Consider the following 13,149-nt stretch of genomic DNA (forward strand, 5'->3'; position numbering starts at 1 on the left):
AATCCAGTTGGCCATTACGATTAATAGAATGACTTTGGCACATTTTCTCTTCAGCCAAGAGTTGAAATTGCGTTCCTGCGTCAAAGGCATCTTGTGAAGAGAACGTTTTTGCCATACCCTGAGGGCTTTTGAGCTCCACAATGGCCAAATTTTTCTTGGAGCCCCCATAATGGTCAGATTTTCGTTGGGCAAATGTCTCCATCTTCAGGGAGAATGACCGGGGCGTCTTTATTAAAACAAATTCCATTGAGGGGCTGTCGAGACTACAACTGGTCTGACTCTGATTTTATTAGAAATTTTATTTTCATTTACACCGTCAGTGGTTTTATGGTATTTGGATTTTAAATCTGTTCTTAATGTTATACACGAACTTTGTTTTTGATATGTAGCTAGCGACATTGTGATTTGTTTCAATGGTATTAATTAATAATGAATTTAATAATGAATTGTTTTTCACGTCCCTAACGGTGAATGTTGCCACAAAAATAGTTGTCTCTTCCCTCACACTGTTTTCCTTCTGCTTACTACACCAATGTGTTCTTTTAGTTATCCCGTGTTTTTATAATTATTTTGACATTACTTTTAATTGACTCCGCTGATGTTTTCAGGTTTTATGTATATGTGCGTATGTATATATATATATATATATATATATATATATATATATATATATATATATATACATACATACATACATACATACATACATACATACATACATACATACATACATACATACAGTATATATATGAATTTTGATTTGTGTGTGTATGTGTGTAATTGTAGTAACCCCAAAGCCTCTGAGCTTCTCGAATTCTTCACACTTTTTGAGAACGCTTTTCACTACAAAAACTGAGATCCAGGCTTTGTAGTGTCAAGCTTAATAAAAAAATGTGAAGAATTTGAAAAGCACAGAGACTTTGGGGTTATTACAATTACATATGCAGCAGGTAAAAGTGGCCAGTAGATTCTTTCTCACTCTCTCTCTCTGTCCCTACATATATGTATGTTTGTATGTATGTATGTATGTATATATATATACATATATATATATATATATATATATATATATATATATATGTATATATATATATATATATATATATATATATATATATATATATATATATATATATATATATACATATTCCATCATTATGTTGTTTACCAAGAAAGAGATAGGGCCATGAGATAAGAGTAAGCAGCACTTTTAACTGCCTTATTTTGGATGAAGACTCTGTGGAGAAAACTAGCAGAAATCTAATGTGTCAAACACACAAAAGGTTCATCAGTATGGCGTCGAAACCCCTCAACACATTACACCGTTTACCTCTGTCTTACACATGCACTTGTATTTATTGATATTAAGGTCCTCATTTCACGCTATTTATCCAGCATTTCTTGGTCTTTCGCTCCTTCTGCCACCACTAGTGCACTTTATTTACCAACCTTTAATCCTCCATTCTTTCCTTTGAGTCACACCATCTCGAAACATGGCCTGATGCATCCTTTCCCCCATGCTAACCTTTATACCTCCTCCTCTATCCCGTTATTTCTCTTCCTCTCAAGTCCTCCAATGCCATATTCTTCAGAAATAATTCACCTCAACAGTGCAACCTTTTGTTTTCATTCACATTCAACTTTCGTATTTCACTTCACTTCGTAAAGGTATAGTAACCTCAACAATCCCTCCCTTTATTGCCACCTTGGCGTCAATAGAAACTTCAAGTGTCCCTCCCTCTGAGCTTTGTACAGTACATACCCTTCGGTCTGCCTCGTTTCACCAGTTCTGTGGCTTGCTTTTGCTCTCACCCTACCATTATTCTTTATATTTACCCCGATATACCCTTTTCAGTGCGCAAACCTCCTTTTTTTTCTATTTGTGTCCCCTCTGGTAAATAAAGCAGTAGCATGCCCTCTATGATTTTTTGTAGTCTGCCTTTATCATTTTCATACAATGGAACAAATATTACTGTTACCCACACCTGTACCTTTTCTTCTTCCTGATTTACCTTACAAACCTTGGCTGGCTGCTCAATCACGTTATGACCTACATAGTAGAATCTCACTTATAATCCCATAAACTCCTTGCGAATTTTCATGATGAAACTTACGCTAATCCTTTCTACTCGTGCATCAGTTAGCCCTGCCTTTCTGCTCCCTTGACTCAGAATTGCATTTGCTTCAGACAGTCTCCATTTGCATCTTGAATTCTGAGACCGATTTCTTCTTTGAGTGGGTGGATCCCGGGGGTGTCATCTTTCTTTTTTTTTAGAAAAACCTTTTAGGATGATGTTATTAACCCCATGCCCCACTAAGTCGACTTACAGTCAGGTACCTACATATTTCTTTGCTTACGGGCACAGTGATGCATCTCACGGTAGGATCGTCTCACTCGTTGGTGAGGTGAGGTCGTAAGAGTATTCTATACACGCCAGGTATATTATCAGTGAAGGTGAACAGCACTGAGTCTAGAAGGCATTTGGATCAGTGACCACCAGATAATGACAGATGTCTTTGAATATTGGTGGAGGCAGGGGATGGAGCTTACGACTCCTTTCTGTGGTCACCCGTACCATATTTAAACAATGAATATCCGTGCATTTTTTCGGTTTAGCAAGAGTGCTTTATGGGTTATAAACATTTATGTTTAGACTTTCTGTTGGCCGGCCCTAGCCTAGCTTCTCCTGTCAATGGTCCCTATATAAAGACGTTTGTGACGTCCTTAGTGATGGGACTTGCAGGTTGACGGTATGCTGTCACCCTTCTTCTAACCCCAAAAGGGATATATTGGAATTTTGGTTAAGGTAGGAGGACGACTCGTATGCCATTCCTTTGGTTTATACTTAGTCCCAAGGCAAAGGAAACTGATGTTAATTGGATATTTGTGGCTTAATATTTAAAAATGTAAAAACTTGTACAGTTAAAGAAGGTATATATATATATATATATATATATATATATATATATATATATATATATATATATATATATATATATATATATTATATATATGTCTGTATGTATGTAAATGTGTATTTGTTTATGTAAAGTCCGTTTGTAAATTATTGAGAGAGAGAGAGATAAAGATTGAGAGAGAGAGAGAGAGAGAGAGAGAGAGAGAGTTAATATTACAAAGGAATTTAGAATCTTAAGAGGGAGGATGGATGACTAACCTGTAGTAAGAAGGTTGCTTATAGTCGCAAGTAATTGTTGGGTATCAGTCAGAATCTGAGAGGCAAATAGGTATAGAGAAAATATGTCTTTTGTTTTACTTTATTTGAAGAGAGAGAGAGAGAGAGAGAGTGAGTGTGTAGATCGCTCTATGTTGTTGGGTTTGAAGAAGATGGAGGAGGATGGTGGAGGGAAGGTGTGTAGGATGAGGAGGAGGAAGAGGAGGAGGAGGAGGAAAGGCAGAGCCAGACGCGTCTCTCCTCCTCTCTCTCTCTCTTGCTCTCCTCAGTCGTGCGCTGGCCGTGTTCGTGTGTGCAGGTGTCAATTGCGCGCCCTCCGCCGCTCAATCGACGGGCCGTCGTCGATTCCGTCGGCTCTCTTCTTTTATCATTTCGACGCGTCGACTGTACCTCAACTAAAACATGATGTAATCTAATTATAAAAGAATTTTTAATACCAACTATTATATACTTTTTCTTTAATTTCGTGTGCTTTATGTATGTATATATACTGTATACATATTTATTTTTATGTATCCATATACATATAGTCTTGTATGTATATGTTTGCATGCTGAGAAGCACACTCGTTATTATTTGTTGTATGTATGAATGTGTATACATCCATACACTTGTAATATACATTTTAAAGCATTATAAAGCATAAATGGAACGTAACTAATTTCCCACATATAAAGAACATCGTTAAACGTCTGTTCATCAGGAGTGACCTTCAATGACTATGTTCATATGCCGTTGTGGATATAACGACACTAGTGTGGGTGTCTCTCTCTCTCTCTCTCTCTCTCTCTCTCTCTCTCTCTCTCTCTCTCTCTCTCTGAAAACGAATGTCCATCGGAAGATATACGCCCCGCCGTTATCCCTGTTTCAAGTTTTTGCTTGTATCTGAATCCTTTAATTCGTGGGTGGTCTTGCTAACAATTGCTGTTTTCTTGGTGACTGATCAAATACCAGAAAATCTGTGATGCTCTTTTGTTTCTTACTCGTCTTCTCCGATACATTTTCACGTGATTTGGGGAAATTTTCGGTTAGAAACGAAATCTCTGCAAGTCTGCCACAAGTCGGAATTCAAACATGTCACCAGGAAAGTTCAGATACTGTATTCAGGAGTGAGAAAATGCGAGAATATCATTGATAGTCTTGCGGCCGAAGTATAAGTATAAATGGGATTAAATGGCTAAAGAAAAGAAAAAAAATAAATATTTATAATAACGAAAGTATGAAGATGAAGACGGTAGAAGCAAAGCAAGAAGTTAAAATAAAAGCATTTGGTGGCTCTGAGGCCAACGTTCCCACAGGTGGGTGGGTTTGTGAATCGTGTTTTGGGGCGGGAGGGAACTGTGAAGAAACGACTTGTTAAGTACGACGATTTTATAACGGAGATTTTACATTTACAGAAACAAAAATACATTATATATATATGCATAGACATACACATATTATATATATATATATATATATATATATATATATATATATATATATATTCTACATCTATACAAATATACGTATTATCCTGTATACGTAAGATTTTTCATCGACTTGTTCTCTGTTTATTATAAATATATATATATATATATATATATATATATATATATATATATATATATATATATATATATATATATATATATATATATATATATATATTACTTCCTGGCTATACCACCCATTTTCTCCCAGTGATCCAATCGTTCTCATATAAATAAATTCCAGGAGCGAAACTCTGATGTGGGTTGTAGTGTCTCGCAATGAACGATGGTAAGAAAGCATTTTTTGTTTTTGGTATTTAATGACTCATTATTGGTTCCAACATCAGTGAATATATCAGATGGTCAGTGTTGACTCTTAAGAATTTTTTTTAATGTGATGTCGGATGCACCTGGTTAACAGTTATTATTTTGCAGTTTTATGATAAAGTTATTGTTTTGTAAGCCTAAAAAATTAGTATTTATGAGACCGTTCTCTTTAACTAATATTACCTTTGTTATCTATTGTGTACATAGGCCCTATTGAACTTATCATTATATGAAAATTCGTAGTACTTTATATTTATTGAGGGGTATAATGAATTTTTGTGGATAAAAATCATATATATTCAATTAAGCCTTTTCTTCTCATTGGTGTTGACACCAGGGGAAAAACGACGGAAGAATCACTGCCACATTCACACGTTTGAGAAATTCCGCAAAAATTTGTTGTGCCGTCGATTTAATATATAACAAAAATACGCCTGCGGTCAATCGACAAGACTTTTCAAACAAAATTTTCAGTCCTATGATATTATGGGTAGTAAGCGAACTCTCACATTGTTTTATATCTGACCAAAAATTATATATTATTTTGGACATATGTGTATTATCATATCACCAAATGTGTTTTGATATGTAAATACAGTATTCTTACAAAGGCTTTGAGATATCCTTTGCCGTGTCTTTGACATACCTCATCCTGAAAATTTTAGAATTGATAATAGGCTTAGTTGCCGTCACTCCGAGGAACGCGTCATAGGTAATTCTCCCATAGTGCCGTTTGAAGACTGTGGAATCCTTTTCGCCTTGTGTGTTTCATTTCCATATGGATAATACGTTCACAGGGAAGAATCCCCTTTGCTGGACCAGTTTTCTTTATTAACATACATGACTCGGAGTTTTTATATGTTAACTACGGTGTTTGCCTTCATCGAATTATCAGCATATACACACCTATAATTTTTTTTTTTATTTGAAGAAAATCGGCAAGGCACCTTCAATCACATTATGTGAAATATTTTGATTTATGTATAAGACTGACTTATAAATTATGTGTATGTGTGTTCTACGTAAATTTACCGACAGTATTCATTTAAGATACATCAGTGTGATCGAGCTGAATGTGAAAAAAATGTTGCGATCTTAAATAAATACGCTTAAGATGTAGAAATTTATGCATATTTGTATGAAAGCGCACTAAGGTAGCTGTTGGTTCAAGTACGATGTGTTGTTTTTCTCCTTTTGCTATATAATTTTTGTTTATCTCTCTATTGATATATACTGTGATTTTTAGTACTTTCACGGTGTTTCATCTAAGGTAAGTCTGAATTTTTTAGTGTTATTGTTTTGCGTCAGTTGATAAAATTCGTTTAGCGTTTAATATTCCATACAGCGTGCATGTATATATATATAGCAATATGTGCGTATGTGTATATGTGTATATATATATATATATATATATATATATATATATATATATATATATATATATATATATATATATATTATATATATACATGTCTGTATATATATAATATATACAGTATATAAATGTGTGCGTTAGCATGCATACTTTTAGATGGACAGATATACAGTTATAGATGTGCATACATGCATGCAGCGGTTGACTGTTAAAATGTTTACAAGATCTTTATAGAATGTATTCGTCTTAGCGAAATAAAGAAAAAAAAATATGACGGAGAAGACGTTTTAAAATTCGCAGTTAAAATTCAAGGCGCATCACACCCTAAAAATGTTTTGACGTTATCATATGTAGGGGGAAAAGTCTTTCCTTCGGTCCCGTGCCCGTCCCCGAAAATAGTAAAATGCCTCTGCACAAGGTCGTTGGCCTTGTGTTCAGAAAGGGACAGGGTCGGGACTGTCGGTGAAGGGCTTTCTGATGTTGAGGCTCTCCTGAAGGACAGTTCGCCTTTTCTAAAGATAGGTCGCCCTTTTGTGCGTCGACACTAGAAGAACAGAAACAGTAAAAAAATTTGCCGGCGCCTACATGTGAATTGATGGTAATCTACAGATTATTCACTTTTACATACATATATATAAAAACAGACATATATATATATATATATATATATATATATATATATATATATATATATATATATATATATATATATATATATATATATACACACACACATACACATACACATATATGTATGAAACTTAAAAACACAACATCGTATTTCTCAGTTATTACAGTAGGATCCACAGTAACGGTCTTGATTAGAAAGATGAAATGCATTTGTAAAAATATATACCGACCCTAGAGCATTCGTCCATCCTTCTGTGGACTTGATCAAGTCCACAGAATGATGGACGAAAGCTTTAAGATCTGTAAATATTTTTACAAATACGTTTCTGCCTTGATTATCAAGATTGTTACTGTGGATCCTACTGTAGATATATATATATATATATATATATATATATATATATATATATATATATATATATATATATATATATATATATATATATATATATATATATATATATATATATACATACATACATACATACATACATACATACATACATACATACATACATACATATATATATATATATATATATATATATATATATATATATATATATATATATATATATATATATATATATATATATTCACATATATGAAAGAATCTTGATTGTTTGTTTTCTCCTGCATCTAACGGTAAGGTACGCGTTCTTGAGATAGAATTAAAATCGAAATTACTAATGATTTTTAACTTCAGAACAGTGGAAGTCCTTTTATAAGACCAGTCACAACTTGTCAAATTATAAAGGACGTTCTTGATCTTTTTATGAATGAGTTCTTCAAGTTCATTTTTATTCACGAGATTTGCTTTTCAGTAAGTGAGATCGGTTACCATCTTGATAGTTACATTCATGGTATATATGGTTTTTATTTGATAATATTGTGTTGGATATATAATTTTATTTACTATTGTGTTTTTTACATATTGGCAAAATTTTGTTACTACCCTTTATTCATATTTATGTATAGAATTTAATGTTTTCTTTTGTCAGCATTAGTTTGTTTTGTGTATCATAACGTTTTCTATTTGATACAGTTTCACCCGAAGACTGTGTTGAAATGATTGTTACTCTTAGTAATCCCAATTTGTTTAAGTCAGAGAAAAATGATTTGTTTATATGAAAGGCTCGGTTTTCCTTTTCTTCTGAAGGTAAACAAATGGATTTGTATTGTCCTTGCACGGCAATTAACAAAGGCTTCCCCTCGTCGCTGGTTTCTTGGAACTTTTTTTCTTCAAGCTGAACACAAAAAATTCTTTCCCTGTTGACTACAAGAACGCAAAAGGTTGTTTGTTTGTTTAAATGCAAGTCGAGTTCTTGCGCCGCGTTTTAATGGCTGTCGGGTTTTCCTCGCACATTTATTAGAGATGCTGCTCCGACATTTACTTCTTGCTTCATACTCGAGACATCAAGGTGTGATGGTTTCCCCAGATTGCTGCCGGAAGAAGAAATACAGTTTCCACTTTATTCCTAAAGTACTTTTGGGAATGGTATGTTCTTGGAAGTGCAGCCTACTCTCGTGTTTTCTTAGGGACCGTTGGTATTTGTTTTGTTGACTCCGCCACTTCGCAAACTTTGCTGGGTCGAATCCTTGACCTGGGTCGGGTAGGGGTGTGTGTTTTGGTGAAGGGGAACCGGGTGTTGGGGCTCTGCCGGAAGTGACGCTTTTGAGACTGGATCCGTGGAAAATTTTGGATTAACACCGATAATTAGTCTTTTTGTTTTTCTGCTTAATTTCTTACCGACATATCTCCCTTCCTCACCCCGCGTACACACACACACACATATAAATTTATATATAATATAAATATATAATTAATATATATGTATAAATATATAAATATAAATATATATATATATATATATATATATATATATATATATATATATATATATATTTATATATTTATACATACATATGTAATTATATATTTATATATTATATATAAATTTATTATTCTATATATAATTTTATATATATATACATATCAATCAATCATTTCCTGTGGCACCCACGGGGATGCATTGGGCCTCGATGATAGGCCTCGATGAACTCGCGCCACCACATTCTGTCCTGGGCTAACTCCTCAAGATCTCCCCAACACTCATCTCCTGCTTCCCCTTTCATTGTTCTCAACCACGTCTCCTTTGGCTTACTTCTACCTCATCTGCAAAGGGCAACCCACCCTGGTGTATCTCGTACTATTCCCTGTCTTCTATACAGATGGCGCAGCCACTTCCAGCGTGAGAACCTAACATACTCTTCGACCGGCTGCATCCCCGTTACTGCTCTAATTCTGCTATTTGATATCCTATCAGTCCAGTTAATTCCTAATATTCTTCTGATAGCCTTATTTTCAAATGCTAAGAATTTATTATCAGGAATCATTGTGCTGTACCATGACTCATGCCCATAAATCAAAATATTCCTAACTATTACCTTATAAATTTTAATTGTTGTGTGCACAGAAAAATTGCTATCATTCCAAATATTTTCAAGAACTCCCATTGCCTGGTGAGCCTTTTTTAATCTTTCCATAAATTCTGTGCTCAGAGAACCACCCCTATCTAAAAAAGTACCTAATATTTAAGCTTATCCACTTGCTTTACAACCACGCCTTCAGTTAGACAATCCTGTGCATTTTCAATATTCATATTCATGATTTCAGTTTATCCACTATTAATAACCAAACCAACCTTTCGGCCTTCACTTACTAGACAATCCAGCACTCTCTGCATCTTTTCTGGTCCCTCGCAGATCAAAACTTTATCATCAGCATAATCTAAGTCAAGAAGTTTCTCATTTTCTCCCCAGAGTATACCCGCATCCGTTTCTCTTTTAACCCTTCTTATAACGCAATCTACGACTAATACAAACAACAGGGTAGACAGAATGCCACCCTGAATCACACCAGACTTAATTTCAAATGGAATCACTCAAACACCCATTAACCATCACTTTACAAGATGTGCCCTCATGCATGTTCATAATAACCCTCACAAACTTTTCTGGCATTCCATAATGCTTCATGATTTTTCCCATAGACCGTCTCGAAATAATATCAAAGGCCTTTTCAAAATCAATAAAACAAAGACTTAACGGAGTTTTCATTTCATTAGCTTGCTGCATTAAATGCCTGACTATGAAGATCTGACCACTGCAACCCCGCCCCTTTCTAAAACCGGCCTGTTCATCCCTCAGAGTACCGTCAACCATTAGCTCCAACCTATTCAACAATACTGAAATTTTCAAGGCTACAGGTGACAAAGTAATTCCCCTCCAACTACCACGCCTACTCAGATCTCCTTTCTTTGGAACTTAAATGATCACATCATTCTTCCAACTTAATGGTGTTATTCCCGTCACCCATATCTCATTGAATAATGTCCTCAAGAAAAATACTAATCTATCCTCCTCTACTTTAAACATTTCCGGGAATAAACCACCCTCTCCTGGTGCCTTATAATCCAGCTTGATCTCACCTTTATCAATATTGAAATCTTCCTGAGCAGGCGGTAAATCTCTTTTGGGGCTGGGACTGGTCTATAAAGAACTGTCTCAAAGTGTTCTTTCCACCTATTTCTGATTTCAACATTTTTGGTTAATAAGTTACCTTCCCTGACTGGTATATCCTTATGCTTACCAGCACTGCCACTCAGCTCTCCATTTGCTCTATATGCTATTCTTTGACTCTGACCATAATTTCTATTCATTAATTTTTCAGTCTCCGCAACCTTTTCATTAACAGATCCTCTTTTATCTTTCTTAGTTAGTCTTTTAACTTCTGAATCCAAAATCAAGCACTTAGTTCTTGCTAATTCAAAATCTTCATCATTAACAAAATGCATCTCACTCAATTTTGTTTCACCTCTTTTTGATCATACCCAATGTTTCTCAGACATTGACATCTTTTTCCTCAAACTGAGTCTCCTGGTCCCTCGCCATCCCGTCCATACTTCTCCCTCCCTCCTCCAATAGTTGCTCGTTGGGAGAGTGGGTTCGTTCTCAGCTAGCACTCTGCTGGCCGTGAGTTCGAATCTCCGACCGTCCAGTGAAGAATAAGAGGAATTTATTTCTGGTGATAAAAATTCATTTCTCGCTATAATGTGGTTCGGATTCCACAATAAGCTGTAGGTCACGTTGCTAGGTAACCAGTTGGTTCTTAGCCACGTAAAATAAATCTAATCCTTCGGGCCAGCCCTAGGAGAGCTGTTAATCAGCTCAGTGGTATGGTTAAACTAAGGTATACTTAACTTTTTTTCCCTCCTCCAATGTTTGCAACACCAAAAATCTGTTTCTGCATTCTATTCTAAATTCCTCCTTTTCCTCTCCTTTCTTTCTAAGCATATCAATATCGTACAACGCTAAGTTTATGATCACTGCCAATATCTGCTCCCCGATTAACACGAACATCTAGCAGAGAGCTTCTACGCCTTTTATTATGATCAATCTGATTTTATGATCAATCTGATTTTATGTATTTCTCATATATATATATATATATATATATATATATATATATATATATATATATATATATATAATGTGTGTGTACACATACACTAAAATCACGTAAATTTTCACAGACTTATTAAACATAAAAAGCCTATGCAAATTGATTTCGATCTTAAAATTTAAATGTGATGGGACATAATCTATTCGTTACATTTAAAATGCTTGCTGAATCTCCCAGTTATTTATTAGAATTCGAAGGAAATTGGTGCATCTAATCACGTAATACATACTGTATAATAAATATCGAAAACTGTTAGCATTTTCTTATCGTAAGGCTGAAAATCTCTGTTGAAGGAGTGCAGGTTTTGTAAGTTTTCCTCGTAATAGTAATTGAAATTTTTTGAGATCCATCAATATTTGCCCAGTTATATTTCATCATGGTTTTCGCATCCAAGATATTCAAGATACAAAGTTTTAATGCGGCAGTCAGTCTCGTATTTTATGAGTAATTTTCAGGAGGGGTTTAGGAGCAATCTTTTCTTGATTTATGTTCTTTTCTGTATTGGATTTTATTATCGCTTTTCTTATTGGCTTTATTATTGTTGCGAATGTTCCCCCTATTGCACAGCCACATACACACGGGTTTGCTACTGTTTATGTAAGAAAGAACCGCCTATCGCGCTAAATGGTAAATAAATCTGAAGGCAGGCGGGAACGATTGGATTGTGGGAAGGTAACAAATATGAGAGGGAAACGAAGCGTCACAGGAAAAAGGATTTCTAGGTTATGAATGGCAGAGGAAGGCTTTGCCTTTTTCATGTCGAAGAAAAGTATCTGAGACAGAATTAAGAGGATAGATAAAGGCTGTGAATGGAGAAATGTTCCTCCAGTTCAAGAAGTAATTGTGTGAATAAAGTTGTTTAGAGAAGGAAAGTGTACAAGGCAGTTAAAGTAACTGAAAAGTAACTGTTCTGAAATCGTAAAAAAACGTAATGTTTTCATGTAAAAAATTACGCGATCGCAAAGATGCTTGAGCATGTTTTATACAAGAGGACTCTCCCGCCTCCGTTCTCTGGCCTCTTTTTCTTCATTTTACATTGATGTGGCCTTCTGTTCCCGAAACCATCAGCACTTGTTGCATTCTTTCTCTCTCTCTCTCTCTCTCTCTCTCTCTCACAGCATCCAGTCACCCACAGAATGATGTGCAGGCTCTCTTATTCCCTAATGCCCTCGGCATATCGTTCCTTAATGTCATCTCTTCTTCCGATCCTTTTCTACCTTTTGTATTTTCATGGTCTGCCTGCCAGTCCGTTAGTCTCACTCCTGTGCGCTGTTGCCATACACGAAGTTTCTTACAACTTGCCACCCCTTCAAACAACGCAAAACTTTCATTTAGATCTTTTTCTGGTGAATGCCGCAGTCGTTCATGCCCTTTAGCAAAACTTCACCATCCCGCAACGCCGACTCCCATAAATAAAGGACAGGTCTTCATATTCTTGCGGTACTGAAACTAGAACAGAACGTTCCGCTTTAGAGCTTAAAGAACACATAGTGTTTTGATCAAATATTTCTCTGTCATTCTTTCATCCTGCATGTGTGCTTGTTTGCCTGATTTTATGTTTGTATGCTGTAGGAGAAATTTGATGGTCAAAATCTGCTAGCACTACGTATTCATATCGTTATGAAT

The 13,149-nt window shown here is 35.2% G+C and overlaps 1 protein-coding gene across 3 annotated transcripts in view; it reads left to right on the forward strand.

The window, feature by feature from the left end:
- Nucleotides 1-13,149, forward strand: part of LOC136838622 (acetylcholine receptor subunit alpha-like) — a 1,263,360-nt gene that overhangs the window by 818,198 nt on the left and 432,013 nt on the right. The window contains exon 1 of one of the 3 annotated variants that reach the window (XM_067103899.1): nt 3,419-3,601. The exons of the other annotated variants lie outside the window; for them this stretch is intronic. The gene's annotated coding sequence lies outside the window, so the exon portion shown is untranslated. Of the gene's footprint in view, nt 1-3,418; nt 3,602-13,149 lie in introns of those variants that run through there. 3 annotated transcript variants of the gene reach the window in all.

This window comes from Macrobrachium rosenbergii, chromosome 5 (assembly GCF_040412425.1).
Source record: "Macrobrachium rosenbergii isolate ZJJX-2024 chromosome 5, ASM4041242v1, whole genome shotgun sequence".
NCBI lineage: Eukaryota > Metazoa > Arthropoda > Malacostraca > Decapoda > Palaemonidae > Macrobrachium > Macrobrachium rosenbergii.